Here is a 23,474-nt window from a genome sequence, read left to right as displayed (position 1 = left end):
AAACAAGACCGGGAGCTGACTGTGGCTCAGATCATGAACTCCTTATTGCCAAATTCAGATTTAAATTGAAGAAAGTAGGGGAAATCACTAGACCATTCAGGTATGACCTGAATAAAATCCCTTATGATTATACAGTGGAAGTGAGAAATAGATTTAAGGGCCTAGATCTGATAGATAGAGTGCCTGATGAACTATGGAATGAGGTTCATGACATTATACAGGAGACAGGGATCAAGACCATCCCCATGGAAAAGAAATGCAGAAAAGCAAAATGGCTTTAAACACAACTCGCTGAAGTGAAGCGAGTGAAAGTCACTCAGTTTCGTCCAACTCTTTGCAACCCCATGGACTATACAGTCCTTGGAATTCTCCAGGCCAGAATACTGGAGTGGGTAGCCTTTCCCTTCTCCAGGAGATCTTCCCAATCCAGGGATTGAACCCAGGTCTCCCGCATTGCAGGAGGATTCTTTACCAGCTGAGCCACCAGGGAAGTCCAACTCACTGAAAATGTCAGGTAAATGATAGCACTGTCTAAACTAGCCCTGTTGGAGGCAAAACATTTCAGAAAGACATATAAGAGATAGAGGATTTTTTTAAAAGGTTAATTGTAAATGTATTTCAGGGGGGACAGGGCTACCCATCTATACTTTTTAATAGTAAATATATCCTTTTCTCCAAAAATCTGTCTTTCCGAAACATCGAACTCTAAAATCAGCTCTGCCTTAATTTTTAGTTACAAGCCTTAATTTTAAGGTTACAAGACCCATAACCTTAATTTTTGCCTTAAGTCTGGCCATCAATAAACAATCACAGCAAATATAAAACTGTGAGCCATTAAAATAATGTAATTGCTATATTTTCATAATTATTGAGTCAATCACTCATTCAATTCAACAAATAAGTGCTTACTATACACGTACCATTGTGCTATGACTTCCCTGGTGGCTCAGATGGTAAAGCGTCTGTCTACAATGCGGGAGACCCAGGTTCGATCCCTGGGTCAGGAAGATCCCCTGGAGAAGGAAATGGCAATCCACTCCAGTACTATTGCCTGGAAAATCCCATGAACAGAGGAGCCTGGTAGGCTACGGTCCATGTCGCAAAGAGTCGGACATGACTGAGCGACTTCACTTTCACTTTCATACACATACCATTGTGGTATTAACAAATTACAATTTTGTCCCTCAAAATAAAAGATGAAACATAACAGCAAAACATATTGAGAGTCTACAGAGAAAAAATGAAAAACACAGCACTCCAAAGAACCAAAATACTTTAAAATATTTTAATTACCCCAAGTGAGAGTGTGTTTCTTTCATTTACCATTTACTTCAAGTCCCTAGTCCCTACAGGAGTTAAATAATTCTGATAACTAGTTCACTTAGATCATGATGCTATTCCCTTAGCAGAGTTGAGTCTATCTTTCAGGGGTCTATTCAAATTTTCAGTAATTATCAGGACCTTTTCTCTTCTGGCACAGAATGAGAACCAGTTGCTGACTCGTATTACTTCTGTTAAATACTTCTGCCTTTGTTTTGTGACAGAGAACCCTATTAAAATGCTTCCCCCTGACTCCACAACCTTTTGCTACCCTGTCCACTGATGTAATTATATTCTCACATTTTTGCCACAATTTGTATAAAAGCTGGCCTTGGTATATGACTTTATAATACAGAGATTCATTAGAAACTCCCACACCTTTATAGCTGTCATTGTCATCTGAGACTTTTGCTTTTCTATTTCCTGATATCTTTTAACTGAAGCTATTGTACAAGCCATCAAGAGAAGTGGTTAAGCTGCCAGCTTTAGACAAATGCCCCCTAACTTCTGACATTTTCATATTTTCCTATGACAGAAGAATAAAGGCAAATATAACAGTAACCTGAAGAAGCACAGCACTAATTCTGTAGGTCACGGATCTACAGTTTTTGTATTACATATTTTCTTAACACACAATTCATTTTTAGTTAAGTTCAACCCGTTTGTTTCAGGGTTAATGACTTCCTATTATCTATGGAGCTTTAAGCATGGGCAATTGATTTCAAGGCATATCTATGAGTTGACTTTGTATTTTAAGTATTATCTTCTATCTTGCTACTTAAATGGAGTCTATGCAAATAGTAAAATAATACGACATACATGGCACAGGAGACATATAGTCTGCACTGCCCCACTGATTACCTGGTGAAACACTGAGTCAGCAACAGCAGTGGGACCAGAGTCAAGGCCAGCTATTTAATTTATGATGCAAACTCCATTGCACAAAAGATTCAATTTTGAGGAATATGTTCTACAATTTCCACATGTGGCCCACTCTAAAGAACTTGTCTGCCAATGCAGGTAGAAGTGAGAGACACAGGTTCAATCCCTGGGTCAATAAGATCCCCTGGAGGAGGGCACGTCAACCCACTCCAGTATTCTTTCCTGAAGAATCCCATGGACAGAGGAGCCTGGCGGACTGCAGTCTGTGGGGATCGCACAGTCAGACACGACTGAAGTGACTTAACACACACGCACACACTCAGAGCTAGTATGTCCTAGATTATCCAATGAAAACCAAAAATCAATTCAACTCTTAACTTTATCCTAGAATGAAATCAATAGGATACAAAATACCAATAAAGATTTCTATGCAAAGCTATTAATACTAGGCTCTAAAATTAGAATTCGGGATTTTAGAAACTGGCATTGTTCACTATTCACTACATTAATCTTTTAGGAAATCTGATTATACTCTACTATAGTAAACAAGCAGAGGAGGATTAGATGGGGTGAGAAGCCCAGCTGGAGATCTGGAATGCCAGTTAATCTAAGCAAGACAGAAGCCGGAGAAAGCAACTGACATCCAGACTAACATAAGAGAAGCAAGTTTCAAAACAGACAGAAGGAGTCAGTCAAGAACTGAAGGCCTAGAAAAGCATGAAGCAGAAGAATGTAATGACCCAGACAAGTTGCCACAAGACCTATTAATGCAGAAATCAAGTCTAATAAAATACAAAGAATCAGAATGCCTCAGTTCCAGTCTAGATTTGAAAACTCTCGACATAGATCATCTTGGGCTTGCCCCTTGATCTCTCTGTCTTAATCTCTTCATACAAAAAAGGAACTTTAGAAAGCTACTTTGCAAAGTTGTGGAAGGAATTAAGCATTCATTAGAAAATGGTTAGACACAAAATGACACACACATGTGGAAGTGGTAGTGGTGGTATTTGTATGGCTTTTGCTATTAGTAGTATTGATTTCGTGGAATAACATTTTGCATATTGTCTGATATATTTTCATCCTGCCTAAGTCTTATAGCCCCTGTGATCCTCTAGCCATTGTGAGGCTGAAGCAGCCACTACTAGAGGGCAGGAAACAGAGGAGTCATTGCTCAACCTCAACTTAAGTCATAAAAAGGGTAGCACTCATGAAAGTAATAGCCCTCCAAATCGAGAACCACACACTTAGGAGGAAAAAAAGTTGCCTAAATTCCAGAAGCCTCTCTTTATATTAAAAACAAGGGGCTACTTTAAGGTATCTATTTTTTTTTTTCCTGTGAGCAGTAGAATAAAAAAAAAGAGGAGATGATGCAAGTGCAATTTTCCACTACAAAGGAAAGCCCTCAAAACCATTCCTGAGCTGAATTAAGCAGGTGGAGGGAAAAAGTGAAGAGTTAGATGTAAGTGAGGGCTCCTTTCACCACCTCCCACCATCCCCATAGACCCAGGTTTCATTCCTAGATTCAGAGAATGGGTACTAAGAACAGCCCTCCCTCAGCTACACTTCGAAGATTCACGAGTAGAAGGGGCTTTTTTCCCGCTCCCACCTGGAATCTGAGGAGGATGCAAACTTTCAGCATATACTCAACCAACATGGGAAAGCTGTAGTAGAGAAAGAGGGGGTTATAGACAGGGAGACAAGATCCAGGCAGAAAAAAGGTCTATGAAAGTAACATATTCCTGGAAACTATACGTGGTACAGAAAAAACCAGACATGCCCAAACTGCCCCCACTGGGGCCTGCAGGCTTGCTTGAGAGGATCAGTGGATTTAAAGTGTGATATACATTCAAAGAGGGAGACACAGAGGCCATGGTGGCTCATGTGTAAGAGCTTTCATTCCATTATTCCTTTTTCACTGACTGACATCTGCTCATGTGCCTTGAGCCACATGGCAGACAGGGATTCCTATTCCCAATTCAGATGTCTTTCTAAAGGATTGGCTTGGAAAATCAGCAGGGAGATAAATAAGCTCTATGTTCTCTCACAGAGTTGGATGCCGTTTGTCTTTGACAAGTAGCAAACCAAATATCAAGGTAATTTTAGTTAACTATAAACTATGCATTCTACTGAGCCTCCACATATAAACAGCAGGAGTTTTCATCCTAATTTCCTGATTGTCCTTATACCACTGACATAATTAAGTGGATAAATGTGTAATTTGGGATGTTTTATGTGAAAAAAATATATTCTGAAAAAGATCCTAATCTTCTACAAAATACATAATATCTGCAAAACAGAAATGTAATTAAATGTTTCAAATATGTCCTTTTATTTTCTTTGGGCTACATAAGTGTCATTTCTGGGACAACCAAATCCCCTGAAAAGTAACAACAAAGTAGCAAATAGTAGTTCTGCAGGAGGTTTTGGATTCCCCTTCAAACATGCACACAGACGTGCACACACACACACTGAGCTGTTTAAAAAACATTTGTACAACCTCCCACATTATTTATTCTCCCAAAACACAAAAACAAAGTAATCCCTAAATAGATTTACCCTTCTGAAACTGCTGAACTTTCAAATATTGAAAAATAAAATCCTGAGTGGCAGGAATGGAGAATGAAGGCAGCCAAGCTCATTAGCAGCCTGCCTTTTCTCCTTTTTCCTGGGTACAATCAACTCAAAGGTCTAAGGGAGAGAACAAAAACTAGGAAAATTGAAAGTTACAACCTCAAGCAGTTTCTATCAAACCACTTTCTTCCCAATTTACTATATGCACCCAGCCAACCTCTTCAATAAAAGGGAAAATCTGTTCTTTCACCAGGTACACTGGAAAATCATGGCACAGGAAGGAACTCTACCTCTAAGATGAAAAAACTGCAAATTGTCTGACTTGGTGAATATTCAGGCAGTGAACAGATAATTTGAAATTGCATCTCTGTTTCTTGATATTTAAACACAAAAAGATACCCTCTACAAAAGTGTTCATGGTATATTCTTTTGTAAAATGCCAACCTCTCCACTGGCTCCTTGCTCTTCTGAAACCAGAATTAGGGAACATTTGATTTATATCACCTAACTTTCAACCTAATTCATCACCAATTTGACTTAATTATGTACCTTTCCATAAAGGTTCAAATTTTTTAAGATCCAGCTAAATTTTACCTGTTCAATAAGATGTAGTGTAAGAAAAAAAGGCACTGTTAGAAAGCTTTTTAAGACGTAAGTTCAATTTATGTAACTAATTCTTGGTTTACATTCCAACTTTTATGTTTCCTTCAAAAAACTGAGAATGAACATTGCTTATCTCTAGCAAAGTTTCTTTCCATTACTCCTGAACTTTCACAACTATCACAGTTTGAATTTAAATGAAGAGCACCCCATTTGATCTACATATTTCAGAAGGCAAAAAGATAGCTTTTGAGTATATAATTGCTTAAGATGATATCAGATCAGATCAGATCAGTCTCTCAGTCGTGTCCAACTCTTTGCGACCCCATGAATCGCAGCACGCCAGGCCTCTCTGTCCATCACCAACTCCCGGAGTTCACTCAGACTCACCTCCATCGAGTCAGTGATGCCATCCAGCCATCTCATCCTCTGTCGTCCCCTTCTCCTCCTGCCCCCAATCCCTCCCAGCATCAGTCTTTTCCAATGAGTCAACTCTTCTCATGAGGTGGCCAAAGGACTGGAGTTTCAGCTTTAGCATCATTCCTTCCAAAGAAATCCCAGGGCTGATCTCCTTCAGAATGGACATCATTCAATACAGAATTAAAGTCTCAGATGCGAATTATTTACATGTTTCTGCTTTTTCATCACAGTAATATTTGGATTCGATGTGGGATATGTGACTTTTGGGGACTGTGGTTTGCTTGTTTTATTTTATTTTTTTCTATCAATAAATCTCAGCACCTTGCCTTTTGGGTTATAACTGGCCTTGAATAATCTAGGAAGGGAATTGCAAGTCTCAAAATACCAAGCAATGAATAATTTTCCATTCAATTCTCTTTGCCTAGAGCTCAGTAGTAGCAGCACAAAACATAGTGGCAAAAGGATGTTTATGAAATGAATAACTTCCACTAAATATTTTTATATTATAAAAGTATCACCCGCACTTTGGAAAGCTGGAAAACACATTTTCAAAATGGAGGCTATTAAAGCAACCCATTAATTACTACCTACAAAAGACAGTTACCATTTTTCATTTTTCTTTTATAAACAGAAGGAAGCCAATAATATTGAAAACCTCAATTAACTGAAATCCTTAAGGGAGGAGGTATAGTTGTGGTGATTTAGAAAGTTTTCTCAAATGCCATAATAGATGTATTGTTTTTGAACCAGAAAAAAAAAATGAAAGAGATAAAATACAGTAATCTGTTTGCCTAGTTCAATAATTAGTGGATAAAGTATAATTTATAACTCCAGGCATGTGCAGTACTTTTCGATCATCAGGGTGAAGAGCAGTTGTATAGTAGGGCTAAAGAAATAGAAGGGCTAGAACAGAGCTAGAAAATTCAAATGCTCACATAGAGACCAAACTACAAAATGCCTGTCTGAAGAAGATAACCAATAGGCACTACTCAATTCTGGTTAAGGGCTGTCATGTGAAGGATAAAAAAAAAAAAAAAAAAAGCCTAGTGTTATCAAATTCTCCTATTTTGCTGCTGGTGGTGGTGTTGTTGCTCCTTTGAGAGAAGCTGGAAATTTGTCTTTTTATGTGAAATTTCCAATTTAAAAATTTTCAATTAAACAGACATTTTTAAAACACATAAGCTAACTTGCATGATGATGAACCTAAATTGCCCTATCAATTATCAGTTTGGTTATCAGAGATTGAGTTGAACTTGAGTTAGATTTAGATCATAGTCTTGATCTTTAGGACAAGATGGGAAGACAGGAAGCTTCCACAAAGAGAATTCAATATGTATAGAGACTTAGGGATCCACTAACACGTAAGCAGAATAATCGGAGAAGGCAATGGCACCCACTCCAGTACTCTTGCCTGGAAAATCCCATGGACGGAGGAGCCTGGTAGGCTGCAGTCCATGGGGTCGCTGAGGGTCGGACACGACTGAGTGACTTCACTTTCACTTTTCACTTTCCCGCATTGGAGAAGGAAATGGCAACCAACTCCAGTGTTCTTGACTGGAGAATCCCAGGGACGGGGGAGCCTGGTGGGCTGCCGTCTATGGGGTCGCACAGAGTTGGACACGACTGAAGTGACAGCAGCAGCAGCCATTCCCTTCTTCAGGAGATCTTCCCAACACAGAATTCTAACCCAGGTCTCCTACATTGCAGATAGATTCTTTAAAATCTGTGACTATGTTACCTTACAGGGCAGAAGGGACTCTGCAGATGTGATTAAGATTAAGAAGCTTGAAACAGGCGGATTATCTAGGATCATCCCGGTGGACTCAACCTAATCACATGAGTCCTTAAAAATAGAAGAGGAAGGCCAAAGGGTAGGTCAGAGAGATAGGACATGAGGATCTGACCTGCTGGCTTTGAGGAAGAAAGAAAAGGGCAACAAACTGAAGAAGGCAGTGGCTTCTAGAAGATGGAAAAGGTAAGGTAACAGATTCTCCCCTAGAACCTCCAGAAAAGAATGAAACCTTGCTATCACCTTGACTTTAGCTCAAGAGACTTGTATTAGACTTCTTACCTACAGAACGGTAAGATAATAAATTTGTATTAAGTTACTAAGTTTGTGATCATTTGTTAGAACAATGGTAACAAAATAATATAGTGTTCCTAGCTTTATATTGTATAGATTTGGAAACTAAGGTCCACAGAACATAAAGATGAAGCTAGGAGAAAAAGACATTTGTTGATCTTCCCTCTGTACCAGCCTGCCTTGACTGCTTTAGTGTTTGTTTGTTTGTTTTTAATGTAATTTTCCCATAAGAGTGGAATCAATAACATGCACAGAAAAGAAAGAGAGGGTAGGGAAAGAGGAGAGGTGAGGACAGGAAAGAAAAGAGAAAAAAGAGAAACATTCTGTTTAACTAGAACTTACTGGAGTAGTAACATTTGGTTTGGGATTCAGAACTAGATAAAAGGACAAGTAAGTGAAAGAGAGAAAGAGATAAATTCAGTTTAAAATGCAAAGCCACTCCACTACATAATCAGCCTACCTCTTTACTGTTACCTAAATGCCTGCTTTTGATCCTTCACTGTCTAACCAGTTTGGAATTTGCAGAAATGAAAGCAGCTTGGGCATGGGTTGCATGTCCTGCTGTCTCTGGAGGATTTGTGAGGATCTGTTAGCCCGTGGATTATGCACATTTTCTGTTGGCTTGGGTGTAAACCATCTGCAGTCTAACTGGAGCTGTGATATGCCTGCCGAGATGATGATTGCAATCACAGCTCGACGGCAAGAGAGATGCCAAAGTCAGCAGCGTGAAGGACATCAGAGCTTAAGCCTGCTCAGAAAATCTGTCCACTTTCACTCCTGCTTCCCCTTACAGGGTGCAGGAGAAGAATAGCCTCAGCGACACACAAAGACTTCTTCCAAAGGCGCCACAGTTAGTGCCTGTGCTGCTGGCACTTGAGCCCTGATGCACAGAGACAGGGGATGACAGGAGACGTTTCTACTGTTTGGTTCTAAAGGTTCAGAGCAAGTATCCCACTCCATCTCTGTACACAGCCTACAGGTTGTTCTTTCTAGCTGACCTTGATATTCATTTCAGCTAGATTCACCAGGAAAAATATTCTGGGATGAGAACAAAGGGAGAAACCAAGTATATAACATGGTCTGTCTCTCTTATCAAAATGGCCAAAACTGATGTCATCTCCAATCCTCTCTGTGCACACAGAGCTACTATAAGCTGAAGTAGGTCTAAGCCATGTCTCATGCCAAGCAGACAGCACAAAGGCGGGGTGGCTGTCCCTCCTTTCCTAAAAACTGACCTTGAGGGTACATGGAAGTGTGTCATCCCTGGGCCAGGTAGGAGGGTGCATACTACTCAGCACAAACCCCAGAGCATGATGGAGAGGCTGTGTCTAATAAAACAATGTAATCCAAGCCATCCTTCAAAGCTTTATAAATGCCATTGCCAACATTTTGATTTCCCAGACCACTACAGCTCCCACTGATAATCTTCTTCCTCTGAGTTCAAACTCTAACACCTCCGGTATTTCTCTGTTTGTTCATCAATGACAGAAATACAGTTCAAAGTGGCCAAAGCAAAAAAGAAAATTATTGGCAGACACACCTAAAAAATATCCATGACTGTAATGCAATTCCTGGCATGGCTGCTTCTTAAGCAGTGCCATCAGAAAACACTTTCTCTTTCTCTCTGGCTCTTGGTTCTGTTTTCCCCCAAGTTGGCCCCATTCTTACTCAAGTGGTAGCAAGATGACTTCGGGTAGCTTTAGGCTTATATTCTATTATCTCAGCAAACTTCAGGGAAAAAGCATGCTTCTTTTCCAAAAGTTCTAACAAAAGTCACAGAATTGAGTCTGTGATTCTGAATAGCGTAGCTTGACCACATGTAAGTGAAAGTCGTTCAGTCATGTCCGACTCCTTGTGACCCCAAGGTCTATACAGTCCATGAAATTCTCCAGGCCAGAATACTGGAGTGGATAGCCTTTCCCTCCTCCAGGGGATCTTCCCAATCCAGGGATCAAACCCAGGTCTCCTGCATTGCAGGTGGATTCTTTACCAACTGAGCTATCAGGAAAGCCCTAGCTTGACCACACGTCCATCCCTAAACCAATCATCATAACTAGAATGATGCAACTGCCATGTGGCCATGCCATGATCCTCTCAGACAAAGCAAAAGGTCAGTCTCACACCAACCATGTGGTCCAAGAGTAGCTTGTTTCTTCAGGAAAGTCAGAATGATACTCAAGATAAAAAGAGAACAAATACCAGCCAGCCTGGCAAAAACAGCCAAAATGCAACTTTGCTCTAACCCAGGACTATAGTGAGAGAAGTAGCTCAATGAGAGGAGGGGACTTGTGCGTATATTTTCCTTTCTGTTTCCAAATTTTCTTTAATGTTATTATATTGTCTTTATTCTTTAATGAAGGTGGAGGGTGTGGAATAAAGGAAAAGAATAACAATGCTAAGTTTTAAATAAATGTAGATATGATAATATAAAGGTCAAGGGTTTTCTTTAGAATAATAGAATCTACCATTTGACATTATTCTTTTTAAAGTGTCCATGTATATTACCTCATTTGATCAGTTTAAGTCACTCCTTCTGGAGATGACTAAATAAGACAAATGACGTCATGGATATGTCTTCCAAATGATTTCTGCTTCACTAAAATGTATTGTTTTGAAACCAAAAGCATGACTCCAAAGTAATTCAAGTAATAGGTATATAATGTTTTTCAAAAAACAAATACAGAAATATTTCAACAGATTTCAAATACGATTGGGAGAGATCCAGTACTATAAAAATCCAGTACTATAAAATATTAAAATTCCTTAGCTAGCAGATTCAAGACCCTCCTTGACTCTCTAGCTTTGTCTGCTAGTATATCCAAGCATATATGCCACATTCATCAGTGCTGGTCACCAAGCCCTGCCATGGCTCTTCTCAGTTCATGACTGGGAGATACCCCCAATCTACTCTTTGCCTAGAAAACCCTTTTCATTCTTAAAAACTTCACACACACAACACATTTTCCAGGAAACATTCCCTGATCCCCTTATTTAGCTCTCTTGAGTTAAAGTATATTATTAACATTAATTCTCCTCTCTGACCCTTATTTCAGTCTACCTTATATTATACTTAGATACACACTCTTAGTGGGCAAGGATGTGCTCTTTTCCATATATTTATAGCCTCTTTCCCACCCTGAAATTGCAACTGAATTGCTTGTTTTGTTTTGTATTGTTTTATTTATTTATTATATCATTCAGTGATAGAAGACCTGAATAAAAGAAGACAGAGTTGTTCCTGCAAGAGCTATAGACAGAGAAACACATAGCAAATCTTAAGTACTGTGCACATAACCTTTTCCAGAGAAGCCTATCATTTTACTTCCACCTCTTAGTGGCAAAAGAGAAGAACAAAATGGCTATGAGCACTACCAAGTAGGAAGCAAAGGTCTAGGAATGAAACCAAGTTCTCCTCACTATAGTCTAACTTTAGCAATCATCTGAAACAGGGAGTAGAGTTAAAAATAAAGCTCTCACCCAAAAGGCAGCCAGGATACAACCCAGTTACTTACGCTGAGCCAGCATCTTTTCAGAGCCACTTTCCAGGCAGTTAAATACAGCCATGCACAGTCCTCTGGGCCAGAGCCTGAGCTAATTAGGGAGTCACTGGAAAGGAACAGTGAGACTTTTAATAAAAGAGCTGCCACAAGCCATAGCATTAGTACTATGCCTCTTCAAAACGCCAGAGTCTGTTTCTTGCCATCACGCATTACCACACTAACAATTAAGGGAAAAGGGGTTTGGGGTAATGAGAATTTCATAAGCCATTAAGTGTTTTTGTAATTTAACACATCAGAACACTTTACTAAAGGGAAGACAGGATGGAAAGGCACATATTTTATTTATCCGTAGATATGACTTGCAAACATCTAAATCAGCTGCCCTTTCACTACCTTTAAAGTGCTTTTCTTTTGAGAAAAATAACATTCCATTTAGGTTTTCTATCAACCTTGATTAATTGGGTGATAAAATGGATACTATTTAAAAGTATATCATCAGAAAATAGGCTCATTGTAAATAAAAGGGGTATGTCAGAGAAGGAGCACCCTGACTCTCAGACTATAAAAGAGATACTTAACCAATATCAGACATCATTACAGTAGTAATTTGTAACACATCTGACCCCAACTCTCATCACTTAATAAATAGGACAAAAACATGTCCTCTGCATCTGATGGAAACATGGGCATCTCTGTGTTAATTTTTTTGTTTTACTTTTGAATTTCTGCTTGTGTTTTCAGAGACTGCAAGACTGATTATCTTAAAGACAATGTAGCCAAACACTGGGGGCTTCCCAGGTGGCACTAGTGGTAAAGAATCCACCAACAATGCAGGAGACGCAGGAGACATGAGTTCAGTCCTTGGGTCAGGAAGATCCCCTCAAGGAGGAAATGGCTACCCATTCTGGTATTCTTGTCTGGGAAGTCCCATGGACAGAGGAGCCTGGTGGGCTACGGTCCATAGGGTCGCAAGGAGTCAGACACAACTGAAACAACTTAGCACGCACACAGCCAAACCTGAACCAAGAGATTAAACTTGTGAGCCATATTTTTATTTCTCTAAAATTCCTATTATTATTTATAACAGTGACTTCAAGTCTGGTTGTCAGTTTCTTTGGCAATAAGGATTCCTCATATAAATAACACTTTATAGCTTGCAAGACACTTTTTCACAAATGTTATCTAAATTCTCACAGTAAGTATTCTCACAGTAAGTAAATTCTCAGTATCTACCCCCAGATTATAGCATTTCATAAAAAGACAAAATATTTTAAATCTTCCCAGTTTATTTTTAAGCAGTTAAATAATATTTTTATTAAAAAAAATGAAAGAATTACAAGATAGTATTTTAGAAATCTGACGCTTAACTAGTCTGTTTTTTAGCAACACACACTTATCAAAGTATTGGAACTACAGCATTGAAATTTTCAAGCTTTAAATATATAAATAAAATTTTAGTCATGCATCATAATTAAAAGATATCTAGTAGATACATGCAAATACAAAGCAATCTTTTAAAGTACCGTGTTTCAAATTAGTTGATATATGCAAAAGATAGGGCACCACGATTAATAGGGGAGAAGAGAGTAAAGGCCTGAAGCATGAGAAAGAAACAATGAATGAAGTAGTCATCCTGACAATCAAAAATTCAAGTTTCCCAAAATTCAACAGTCATGCCCAAAGGCAAAAGAGGAAAACTCCTCATGTGGAATAATTTTGGAAGCCATGAGAAACCTAACAAAGACACTCCATCAGACTCTTGCATTTGATTGGTTGATGCCTGAAATTCTACCAGACATGCATCCCTGCTGTTTGACCCTATTAGAATTCCACCCATTTGGGGATGGAGTGGGAAACAAAGAGCTCATATAATAACATAAGCTGTTCTAGTTTCTCTACACTCCATGCAACTAACAGTTAAGCAGGAAATTTTTGAAGGTGAAGCTCTTACAGTGAAGTAATGATACCACATATTGACTGAGTGTTGTGTGTTAAATATTTCATAGCTACCATTGCACACTGAAACTGTGAGTTGGGTATTCTTAACACATGTCATGTACAAGAGACTGAGGCTCAGAATAGTTAGATCATTTACTCAAAGTTCAGGAAAAACCAATGACAAATTAGAGGTCAGAGCTGGACCACTGGAAAAGCTAAATTGGTGCTCAACTGAAGATGTGAAGATGGCTTTGGGCTCCTTAAAAAGACACCTCAGTATTGAAACAATAACTGAAGCATAACCAACTCTGCGGTGACAAAGGGACCACAGGTCTCAATACAGAAGAAAAGAAAACAAGCAAAGAGACCAGCAAAGAAATGGTCCCTTCCTTTCTTGTCTATCTGTCTCTCTCTCTCTCTCATCTTTCTCTGTTCTCAAACACACACACCACTAAAATTCAAAACACATGATAAAGAGATGGAAAACTTAAACCATTGAATAAGCAATGCATTTATAATTACACATTGTAATTCTTTAGGATTCTGTCACAACAAGGGTACATGTTTACAGAGACAAAGAGAATTGAGTGTTAGGAGAATTTTAATTCACGGCAAGATCATCAAAAAATAAATGGCACTGAACTTTGCCTCCGATTTTAACAAAGGACACCAGTATGTGGGAAGCTCCCTAAATATAACTAGTGTTAAAAACTTAGTCAGGTCTGGTGCAGGATATTTCCTGCTTTTACCAAGCAAAGAGGTTAGAAAACTTAATATTGATATTAACAAAGATGGTTATTTGATTTTTACTTTGTTACGAACTTTCCCAGAGAGTTCTATATTCTTAAACAACATAATTTCACCAAGAGAAGAGTTTTGGGTACTACAAAGTAAAACCAAATCATCCAAAATAGTAACTGGCCAATTAGATCTGACTGAACTAATTATGCTAATTATCAGCTATTGGTAAGAGTAATATTTTAAATGACTAGCAATGCAAAGAGAGAAAACAAATCCTGGAACATGCCAAACTCAGTCACTGAAAATATCATAGTCAGCCTAATTCTCTGACATTAATACCCATCACTAATCCCATTCAGGGGAATTTCTGTAGTGTTTTTCTTTATGAATGAGTGTTTTTGACTCCCTGAAAAACTATAAATAACCAAAGTCCTACAAGAGAGGAAGAGGAGTAAGGTATAGAGAAAAAACGCTGACCAAATTTTAGTCATGGTTCTCCTTGGTACTCTTGAACTAACCGCACCAAGTCTTTGACACCATGTATTTCTACCTACAAAATAGGGAGACTGAACTGAAGAAACCCTGGAGTCTAACAGTATATGATTTTATAAGTCATCCATAACTATATTTTAAGAATAATCCACTTTGTTCAAATGCTTCAAATGAAGCATTAATTAATTAAAAATTAAAACCGCAGTCTGTGCTTAGAAATGTCCTTTAAAAAAGGGAACTCATTGGAATTCTGCTTTATTTAGAGCATTTTAAATGAAGTTATTCCTAATATATCCTACAGATCTCTCAATATATAGGAAGAGTCAGCAAAATATATATATTTTTTTATTTTGGAGAACAAAGTACTGGGAATTTCTGTGATAATCAAACTGCTTTATTCTCAGCACAGTTCTGCTAGTTTAACTAGCATGTCACTGCCCTCTCTTGGTAGACACTGAGATAACAGAAGCTGATTTCTATGCAGGGATTAGAACGTAGCTTTAGGCTTCAACAAGATACTTTGATTCTTGTCAACAGAGGGATATACCTAATAAGACAAGTAAAAATGTAATCTATATATTTAAAAGGTAGAAATTCGTTGTTTTCAAGACTGGTTTCCTCCAAGAACCAATTCAGATGGACAGATACAGAATAATGTGCACAATGTTTACTAGAGAGTAGTCTGAGTAACAATCCTCCTTCTGGAGGAAGGGAAGAAAGAAGACAGGGGATGGGGCAGTAATGCGGTCTCAACAAGGGCCTCCATCAGCTCCCCAGAGAACCCTGAAACTGGATGGCCCCCTCAGAAGGGGCAAAAAGACAGTGATATGACTCATATCAACTAGTCATTGGATACATTCTGCCCTTTGGAAGCAGCCATGACCCTGGACAAGGTGACCGATGGTCAGTTGTTTCTGGATTAGCCAAGGGCAGTTTCTGGAGAGGGCTGACACACCTGAGGACTGTCAGCTAGCAGCACTTCTAGAAGGTAGAGGAATAGATCTTTCAGTCCTAAAGGAGAATCTGGGTATCATATCAGAGTGTCTGCTACATAATTACTTTATACTGTGGTTAACAACTTTCTGTTTCTTAATAGACAACAGACAACTAATCTTAAAACAACTCCAAAAATCAAAGGTAATAAATATAGGAAATAGTGCAACCACTTTGAGAAGCAGTTTGGTAGTTTCTTTGAACAGTAAATATAAATTTACCATATGAAGCAGTAATTCCACTCCTGGGTGAAAGACAAATGAAAATATACATCTACACAAAGACTTATGCACGAAGAATGTTCATAACAGCATTATTCAAAATAGACTCAAAAACAGAAACAATTCAATGTCTAACAACTGATAAATGGATATGACAAAACATGTTATATTCATAGAATGGAATAATATTCTGGAATAAAAAGGAATTTAGTACTGATACATACATACTACAACAAGGATAAACTTTGGAAACATATACTAGGACTTCCCTCGTGGTGCGGTGAATAAGAATTTGCCTGCCAATTGCAGGAGACACAGGATTGATCCCTGGTCCAGGAAGATCCCGCTGCCTCGGGGCAACTAAGTCTGTGCACCACAACTACTGACCCCACGCTCTTGAGCCCACAAGCTGCAACTATTGAAGCCCAGGAGCCTACTAATGAACCCATGTACTGCAACTGCTGAAGCACACACGCCTGGAACCTGTGCTCAGCAAGAAGAGAAGCCACCATAGTGAGAAACCCACGCACCCCAATGGAGAGTAGTCCCCCACTCACTGCAACAAGGGAAAGCCTACCCAAAACAACAAGAACCCAGCACAGCCAAAAATAACTAAATAAAGAATATACTATGCTAAACAAAAGAAGCCAAAAGAGACTGCATGTTACATGAGTTCCTATATGTAATACCAAGGAGCAACTATATACACATTTAATGAGATCACATTTATTTTTTTTTCCTTCAAGATTGCCCTAGATGTTCATTTCAACTTCACCAAAATACAAAATACATAAGGGGAAAAGGCAGGAGTTAAAACAGAAAAAAAAATCTAACATCTATTGAGAGCATACTATAGTCAATACTGTCCTAGGTCCTCTTCATACATAATTATTATTTAACTACAATTTCTGTGAGGTGGATGGTTATTTTTATTCAATGAATGAGAAAGCTGAGGTTCAGAAGATTAACAGTTCACCTGAACTCATCAAGTATGGTTAAAAAAACAATGATGGATAAGACTGTATAAACCAGACAATATATTTATGAATTTCAGACTACTTTGTGATTGTCTTTTTGGAGCTATGCATCAAGACTCTGTCCCCTGTGTATTGGAATGGAGTTTCCCCTGAAAAAAACTGACTACCCCACTATAAAACATCCTGGGGAGAAGTTTTTCCTAAAGTTGGATATTTCTTCCAAAAACTTCCTGGCCCATTTACCTGGACACCAAGGTTCAAAGCAATCGGGAATGACTGTGGGAGATGAGGTGCTCCTGGCCACATAGAGACAGGACAGAAGGGAACAGCAAGCTGGCCTGGAATCACAGGCTGGGTTCTCCAGAAGCAGATACTGAGGGAGGGGGCAAGGTGTTTATTAGGAAAGAACGTCAGTGAAAGGAAGCACCGGAAGGCTAGATAGGACAAAACAAGAAGTTCCACTGTGATGCAGGCCTAATAAGGCCCCGACCAACCTGGTGGGGCTCTCTGGGGCAAGCACTGCCCATCAGAGTTCTTGGATGTCACATCTCTGTGTCCACTGCATCTAGGGAGAGACCCCAGGTTTGATCTGCATAATGAGTAGTTGAAAATTATTCTCCACACTGCACATCCTTTTCATTATATTCTGGCCTCAGTCTGTGCTATGAATGATTAGAAAAAGAGCCTATAACCATGGTAGAATAACAGACAGGAGAGATGTAGGTGTCAGAATGACTTCATCTGCAAGTACAGACAGACTCAACTTGTTGAAATAATATGTATTGTTTCTTATGTGGGGAAATTCAGAGTTAGAGCAATTTCAGAGGTTATATGACTGGGACTCCAGCTCCACTTCCCTGTGATTATCTTGCTTCCTCTCTCCTCTGCATTAACTTATCCTTAGACTGGTGGTAAAAGAGGAGGTAGCTCCAGACAAAATATACAAACAAAATAATGTGAAGAGTTGAAAATGAATGGTCTCTTCTGGTGTATCCTTCATAAAAACAAGAAAACTTTTCCCAAAACTCCCTACTTCCACCCCAGCAGACCTTCCCTCACATCTTATTGTCCAAAACAAATCATTTATCACCTCTAAACCAATCACTAGCATGTGGTCCACTTGGAATCACCATGACTGGCTCAGTCTAAACAGAATGTGCCTGCTCTAACTACTGCTGAGACCAACGACCTCTAAAGCACAAAGCTCTGGGGAGCTTTGTCTGGATATTCAGACAAAGTCAGAATTCTCTCAGGAAGAAGTAAGGGCAAAATGTTGGTCAGGTGTACAATCAACATTGTACCCTGCACAAATGCTCTAATTGCTGAAATCAGCAAGTGTCACCTTGCCAGCAACTATGGTGCAAAGTTCAGAAGTAGCAGAAGCTGGAGTTTGGGAACAAGAACAGAAAAAATCACATTGGCTTATTTCTGCTCATATCCTAGTATCTGAAGAGAATCTGTCTATTTTAAGAACTCCCAGGAAGCTAATTTCCCAAATCAGTTTCATTTCACCATGTCTCTATCTTACACAACTAAAAAAAAAAAAAATTGAACCCTGATTCTCATGACATCTAAGTAGTTCATGGGTACAAGCATATGACAGTAATTTCTCTCAGATCTCAAGACCCCTGGGGGATTTCACTGACCAGGAATCCACCTTCAATAACCAGAAAAGACATTAGGTGACTCACCAAACAAGAAATGTTTAACTGATTTCCATAAACACTGCTATTACATTAAAAACATAACTACTTATTTTACAATGATAAATGAGAATTTTTGAGTATAATATCAGTAGAACATTCCACCAATACTTGGTTGTAATCCTATTTGTTTCCATTACAAGAAGGAAATGAAAGAAGAAACTCTTTCTCTGTGGAAACTGTCTGAAACTCTATTTCTACCACCCATTATATAGAAAAGAATAAACTCTCCACATCATTCTCTGTCCCTCAACCCCAAAAGAGACACATTAGTTCTAGAGTAAGGTGAGACAGGCCATCTATATTTTAATCAAATTCCTTGGGTGATACTGAGGCACAGGCAGGTTTGGGAATCACAATATAATCTAACTGCATCATTTGATAAATGGAAAAAATTTCAAATGGTTAAAGAAAAAAAGCAAAAGCAAAATATCTAGGTCCCCCTTACCAAAAGCCTGGTATTCTTTCCATTACCTCATCAGTTACATCATTAATACTGGGTTGGCCAAAAAGTTCCTTCAGGATTTTCCATCTTAATTTAAAAAAAAAAGAACAAACTTTTTGGCCAACCCAATACACTAAAGTAGTATGCCAAACATTACATTAAGAACCAGTTGTAACTCTTGGGATCTAAGGAGAAAGACTGTTTAAGAGAGAACATGAAAATGAGGATTAGCTATAGGAAAACAGCTATGGGGTATGAGTTAAAGCAATAGAGAGACCAAGAGCTAATTAGAGAGACAGGGGAAACTGGAGGGAAAAAAAATTTGGAGATAGAACAGCAGGGATTCTATCCAAGTTAGTAAAGGAGACTAGACCAACACAGGAGGGCCTTGCAATGAGCTAAAAATGAAAACCACTAATGTTCTTTAAATCCAGAACTCAATGAAACTAGCATAAAGGATAATGACTTCATATGTACCATTTCTGTGTTATACTTTCCCACTCAGCATAATAATGTGATAAAGGCCAGTTGGATTGCAAAAGAAAGCTATAAGCAGTGTTAAAGTATCTCCACTAAAAATTAGGCCAATACACAGGTCACTGGAGCCATAGGAAGAACTTCCCCTGAGGGACCACTATTTCCAGGGAAGTACCTTCCAGCAGGGCCCATCCAAAGTTTTAAGGTATAGATGTGGTGATTTCATCATCATCATCATCCAATATGTACTAGATACCCATCTACTGTGCTAACCATCCAAGATAAAGAGACAAAGGAGTTGCTTCCTTATTGATAGTAAGATTGAAAATATATGGAATTAACTTGAAGAGTCCTAAAAGCAGTGCTATTGTGCTGCTGCTGCTGCTGCTGCTAAGTCGCTTCAGTCGTGCCAACTCTGTGCGACCCCATGGACTGCAGCCTACCAGTCTTCTCTGTCCCTGGGATTCTCCAGGCAAGAACACTGGAGTGGGTTGCCATTTCCTTCTCTAATGCATGAAAGTGGAAAGTGAAAGTGAAAGTGAAGTCATGTCTGACTCTTAGCAACCCCATGGACTGTGGCCTACCAGGCTCCTCCATCCATGGGATTTTCCGAGCAACAGTACTGGAGTGGGGTGCCATTGTGGGCTAGTAAATGTTTAACAACCAAGAGAAAGCCCTAATTTACAGTGTTGGCTGATTTCCATGGTTTAAGTACTATCATGATGGTCAGTTTCAAGCTACCAAGATGACATCAATCCAGCTAAAAAAATACCTATAAGTTTAACAATTGGCTCTTCTGAGATAGTATAACTGCCTCCAGCACACCACCGCCTACAGAGCATATAATTGATGTCTCTACCTTCCCCATTTCACAGATAGAAAAACCAAAGCCCAGAGATAAAATGATTTGACAAAGGCCATACAACTACTAGGTTGCACCAAAACTAAGAGCAGAACCTAGTTTCTCATGTTTTCCACTGTAACTCACCCTATAAGGCCGAAGACAATACTTTATGGCAGCAGTCCCCCACCTTTTTGGCACCAGAGACCGGTTTTGTGGAAGATAATTTTTCCACGGCTGCAGGGAGGGATTGGGGGGAGAAGGAAGAGGGGCATGAGGGGCCCAGGGGAGTGGTGGGGTTGGGAATGGGATGGTTTGGGGATGATTCAAACATATCACATTTATTGTGTGCTTTATTTCTACTATTATTACATTAACTCCATCTCAGATCATCAGGCATTAGATCCTGGAGCTTGGAGACCCCTGCTTTATGGCATTTGAGTTAGAGATTGAGAGCTCAAGTTCTGGAGTCTACAGGCCTGGGCTTAAATGCCAGGTCCACCTGCGAAGACTTTACGACCTTGGAAATTTACTAAACTACTCTGAGCCTTATTTTTGTTATCTGTAAAGTAGAAATGACAACACTATCTGTATCTTAATGAGGTATGGTACGGATTAAATGAGACAAACATGTAAACTGCTTGCCAAAGAGCCTGGCATAAAAATTTAATATACATTAGTTGGTATTATTGTAGCCCATTAATATCTGCCTGGCCAGCATTACTCAAAGTGTGGTCTGTGAACCAGTAGTTTGTTATTGGTCCTTGACAAGATAACTATAGAATATGATAGTGAGAGTTTAGAAACTTACTAAACACTTTGACATTGCCACAACATCCTAGCATGGGATCAGTGGGCTCATTTTGATAAATAAGGTATAAACAAGTTTGGATGCTGTCATACTCAGTGGTGAGCAGCATGGGGCCTAAACTGCATGCTAGTTAAGCACACAATAAGACCTTGAAATATGTGATATTTCTAATGAATTTGTCACCTATAACCCACAAGGGAATAAAAATCTGATAAAATGCAGGTACTTATTTTTAAAACTTGTTATAATATTTTTATAATTGTTACGATTTTAGATTAATCTTATTTTTAAATTATACTTTAATAAGCTAAATTAAGACATAAAATTATTTTAACTCTAACTTACATATGCCAAGACAAACCTCACTGAAATATTTTTTCCAGAAGAGACACTCATTTTTATGCATACAGCAGCAACAGTAAATCAAGTGATAACAGTGAAGTCTACTCCAAGTAAATGAGGACCAAACAAATTTGTACCAACTCTATTAGAAATATGATACCTTGTATATTGACTTTAGTTAATATGCAAGGTATGTATATTAACTAATTTATATTACAAATTAACTTTATTAAAGTTATTAATTTTATTAAAGCTATTAACTTTATTAAAGTTATTAATTTATTAAAGCTATTAAATTTATTAAAGTTATTATATTAACTTTAGTTAATATACAAGGTATGTATATTAACCACTTTATATTATATTTAACATATGTATATTAACTAATTTATATTATGATTTTGTGTAGTCATAATTGAGGGTAAAATACTAAAATCATAATGTGTTATTTGTGGAGACAAGTTGACTGGTCAAAACTCAAGTGGATCTTATATATAAATCAAAAAGAAATAAGCTCAGAGCCAAATAATTTTTTGAAAGAAAGGGTGCTGAATTAAAAAGTTAATAGAAGCAGATGCTCAATATCTCACATATAAATATGAGTGCTTTTAAGCCTTTTTTTATGTAGCACTCAGATTGCTAAGACTAAAAAAACACAAAAATGTTTTATTGGAAATGTAGGTGAATCTAGGGCAAAGAAAGTAGCTCAAAAACTACTTTTCAATAACAACAATAGCCCAGCATAGCCAGGCACTGGCTAATGATATAGAAGCTCAGTTTTTAGAACAAATATAACTAGTAATTTTCACTGTTAACATGGCAATTTTTTGTAGTATATTTATGATTACTTTCCAGCTACACTGCTGATAAACACAACTAGTTCTGAACTGTATAAACTTCTAAATTCTCAACATTGTCAACACATGTGATTTGGAATTTAAATTTTGTATATGACTGTGGTCAAATGGAATAGCTCCAATAACAGGAAATGCTTTTGGAATAGTTACTCAAATAAAGAGAGGGGGTGACAGAGGATTAGATGGTTAGATGGCATCCCCAACTCAATGCACATGAGTCTGAGCAAACTCTGGGAGATAGTGAAGGTCAGGGAATCCTGGTGTGCTGCAGTCCATGGGGTCGCAAAGAGCTGGACACGGCTTAGTGACTGGACAACAACAAGGAATCTGAGTCAAAATATAAGTTACTGCACTACTTTCTTCACTGGAAAAGTCTAGTTATTATGGAGAAAAAAGTTGGCAAGTTAAACAGTATACTTAGTGATAGAGAAAAATTATGAGTTGCCATTAAAGCCAATTCACTTAAATTTCACACTAGTTTCTTTTTTATGTAATGATAAAAAGCTTATAATAAAAAAACTGTATATGGACTAAATGGCAAAATACAGGTCATTTCTTCTCCCTGACAAGAACACGCACATCTATTCAAGATCAAAACACCAGTAAGAGAATCCCAGAACACAGTGCTGAGTCTGAAGTACCCCCTGCACCTCAGCCATCAAGGCAGACTGCATTAGAAGGGCGAGAGAAGTATCTGCATGTTGACCACATTGCCCCTTCTCCAGGGCAGGGCAGCACCATACAGAGAGGTCTCCCATCAGTTTCCAGTTCCTCCAGTGGGAAAAGAGAACCAGGAGTTAGAGGTGGGAGGGGCGGGGGGCGGGGGGAGGGGGGTGGAACACTAGCTTTCCAAAGCACTGTGGGTCACTTTATGGGGAACTCTACTCTGATTTCTCACAGTAGAACTCTACTCTGATTTTACCACAGAAATCATAGAGGAATCTATGGGGCTCAAATACTGTGAATCTGATTGTGACAGAGAAGTGGGGAAGGGCTTGCAACAACCAGCACAAGGATCTTGTCAGACCAAGTTCACATGTGTCGTGCCCAAGTATTAATAGTAATCCCAACTGGCAGCTTTGCTTACCTGCACAAATAAGCTGGGGGTGGACTCTGGCCAGGGAGCTTGACAGGATGCAGATCTGCTGATTTGAGTCCTCTAAGGAGAAATTTTTTCTATCCTAGATCCCAGCTTCCCAAACTCAGGCAAGGTGCTGGGTCATACCTCCACCTATTGTGGAGAGAGTCTTCTGTCCAGAA

At 38.7% G+C, this 23,474-nt stretch overlaps 1 long non-coding RNA gene across 2 annotated transcripts in view; it reads right to left on the bottom strand.

Moving 5' to 3' along the window:
* Positions 1–23,474, bottom strand: part of LOC133235194 (uncharacterized) — a 569,966-nt gene that overhangs the window by 512,836 nt on the left and 33,656 nt on the right. For both annotated transcript variants that reach the window (XR_009732469.1, XR_009732470.1), the window contains exon 3: positions 11,389–11,482. This is a non-coding gene — a long non-coding RNA (uncharacterized LOC133235194). The remainder of the gene's footprint in view (positions 1–11,388; positions 11,483–23,474) is intronic.

Source organism: Bos javanicus, chromosome 22 (assembly GCF_032452875.1).
Source record: "Bos javanicus breed banteng chromosome 22, ARS-OSU_banteng_1.0, whole genome shotgun sequence".
In the NCBI taxonomy this organism is placed as follows: Eukaryota; Metazoa; Chordata; class Mammalia; order Artiodactyla; family Bovidae; genus Bos; species Bos javanicus.
This window is presented reverse-complemented; position numbering and strand designations above follow the sequence as displayed.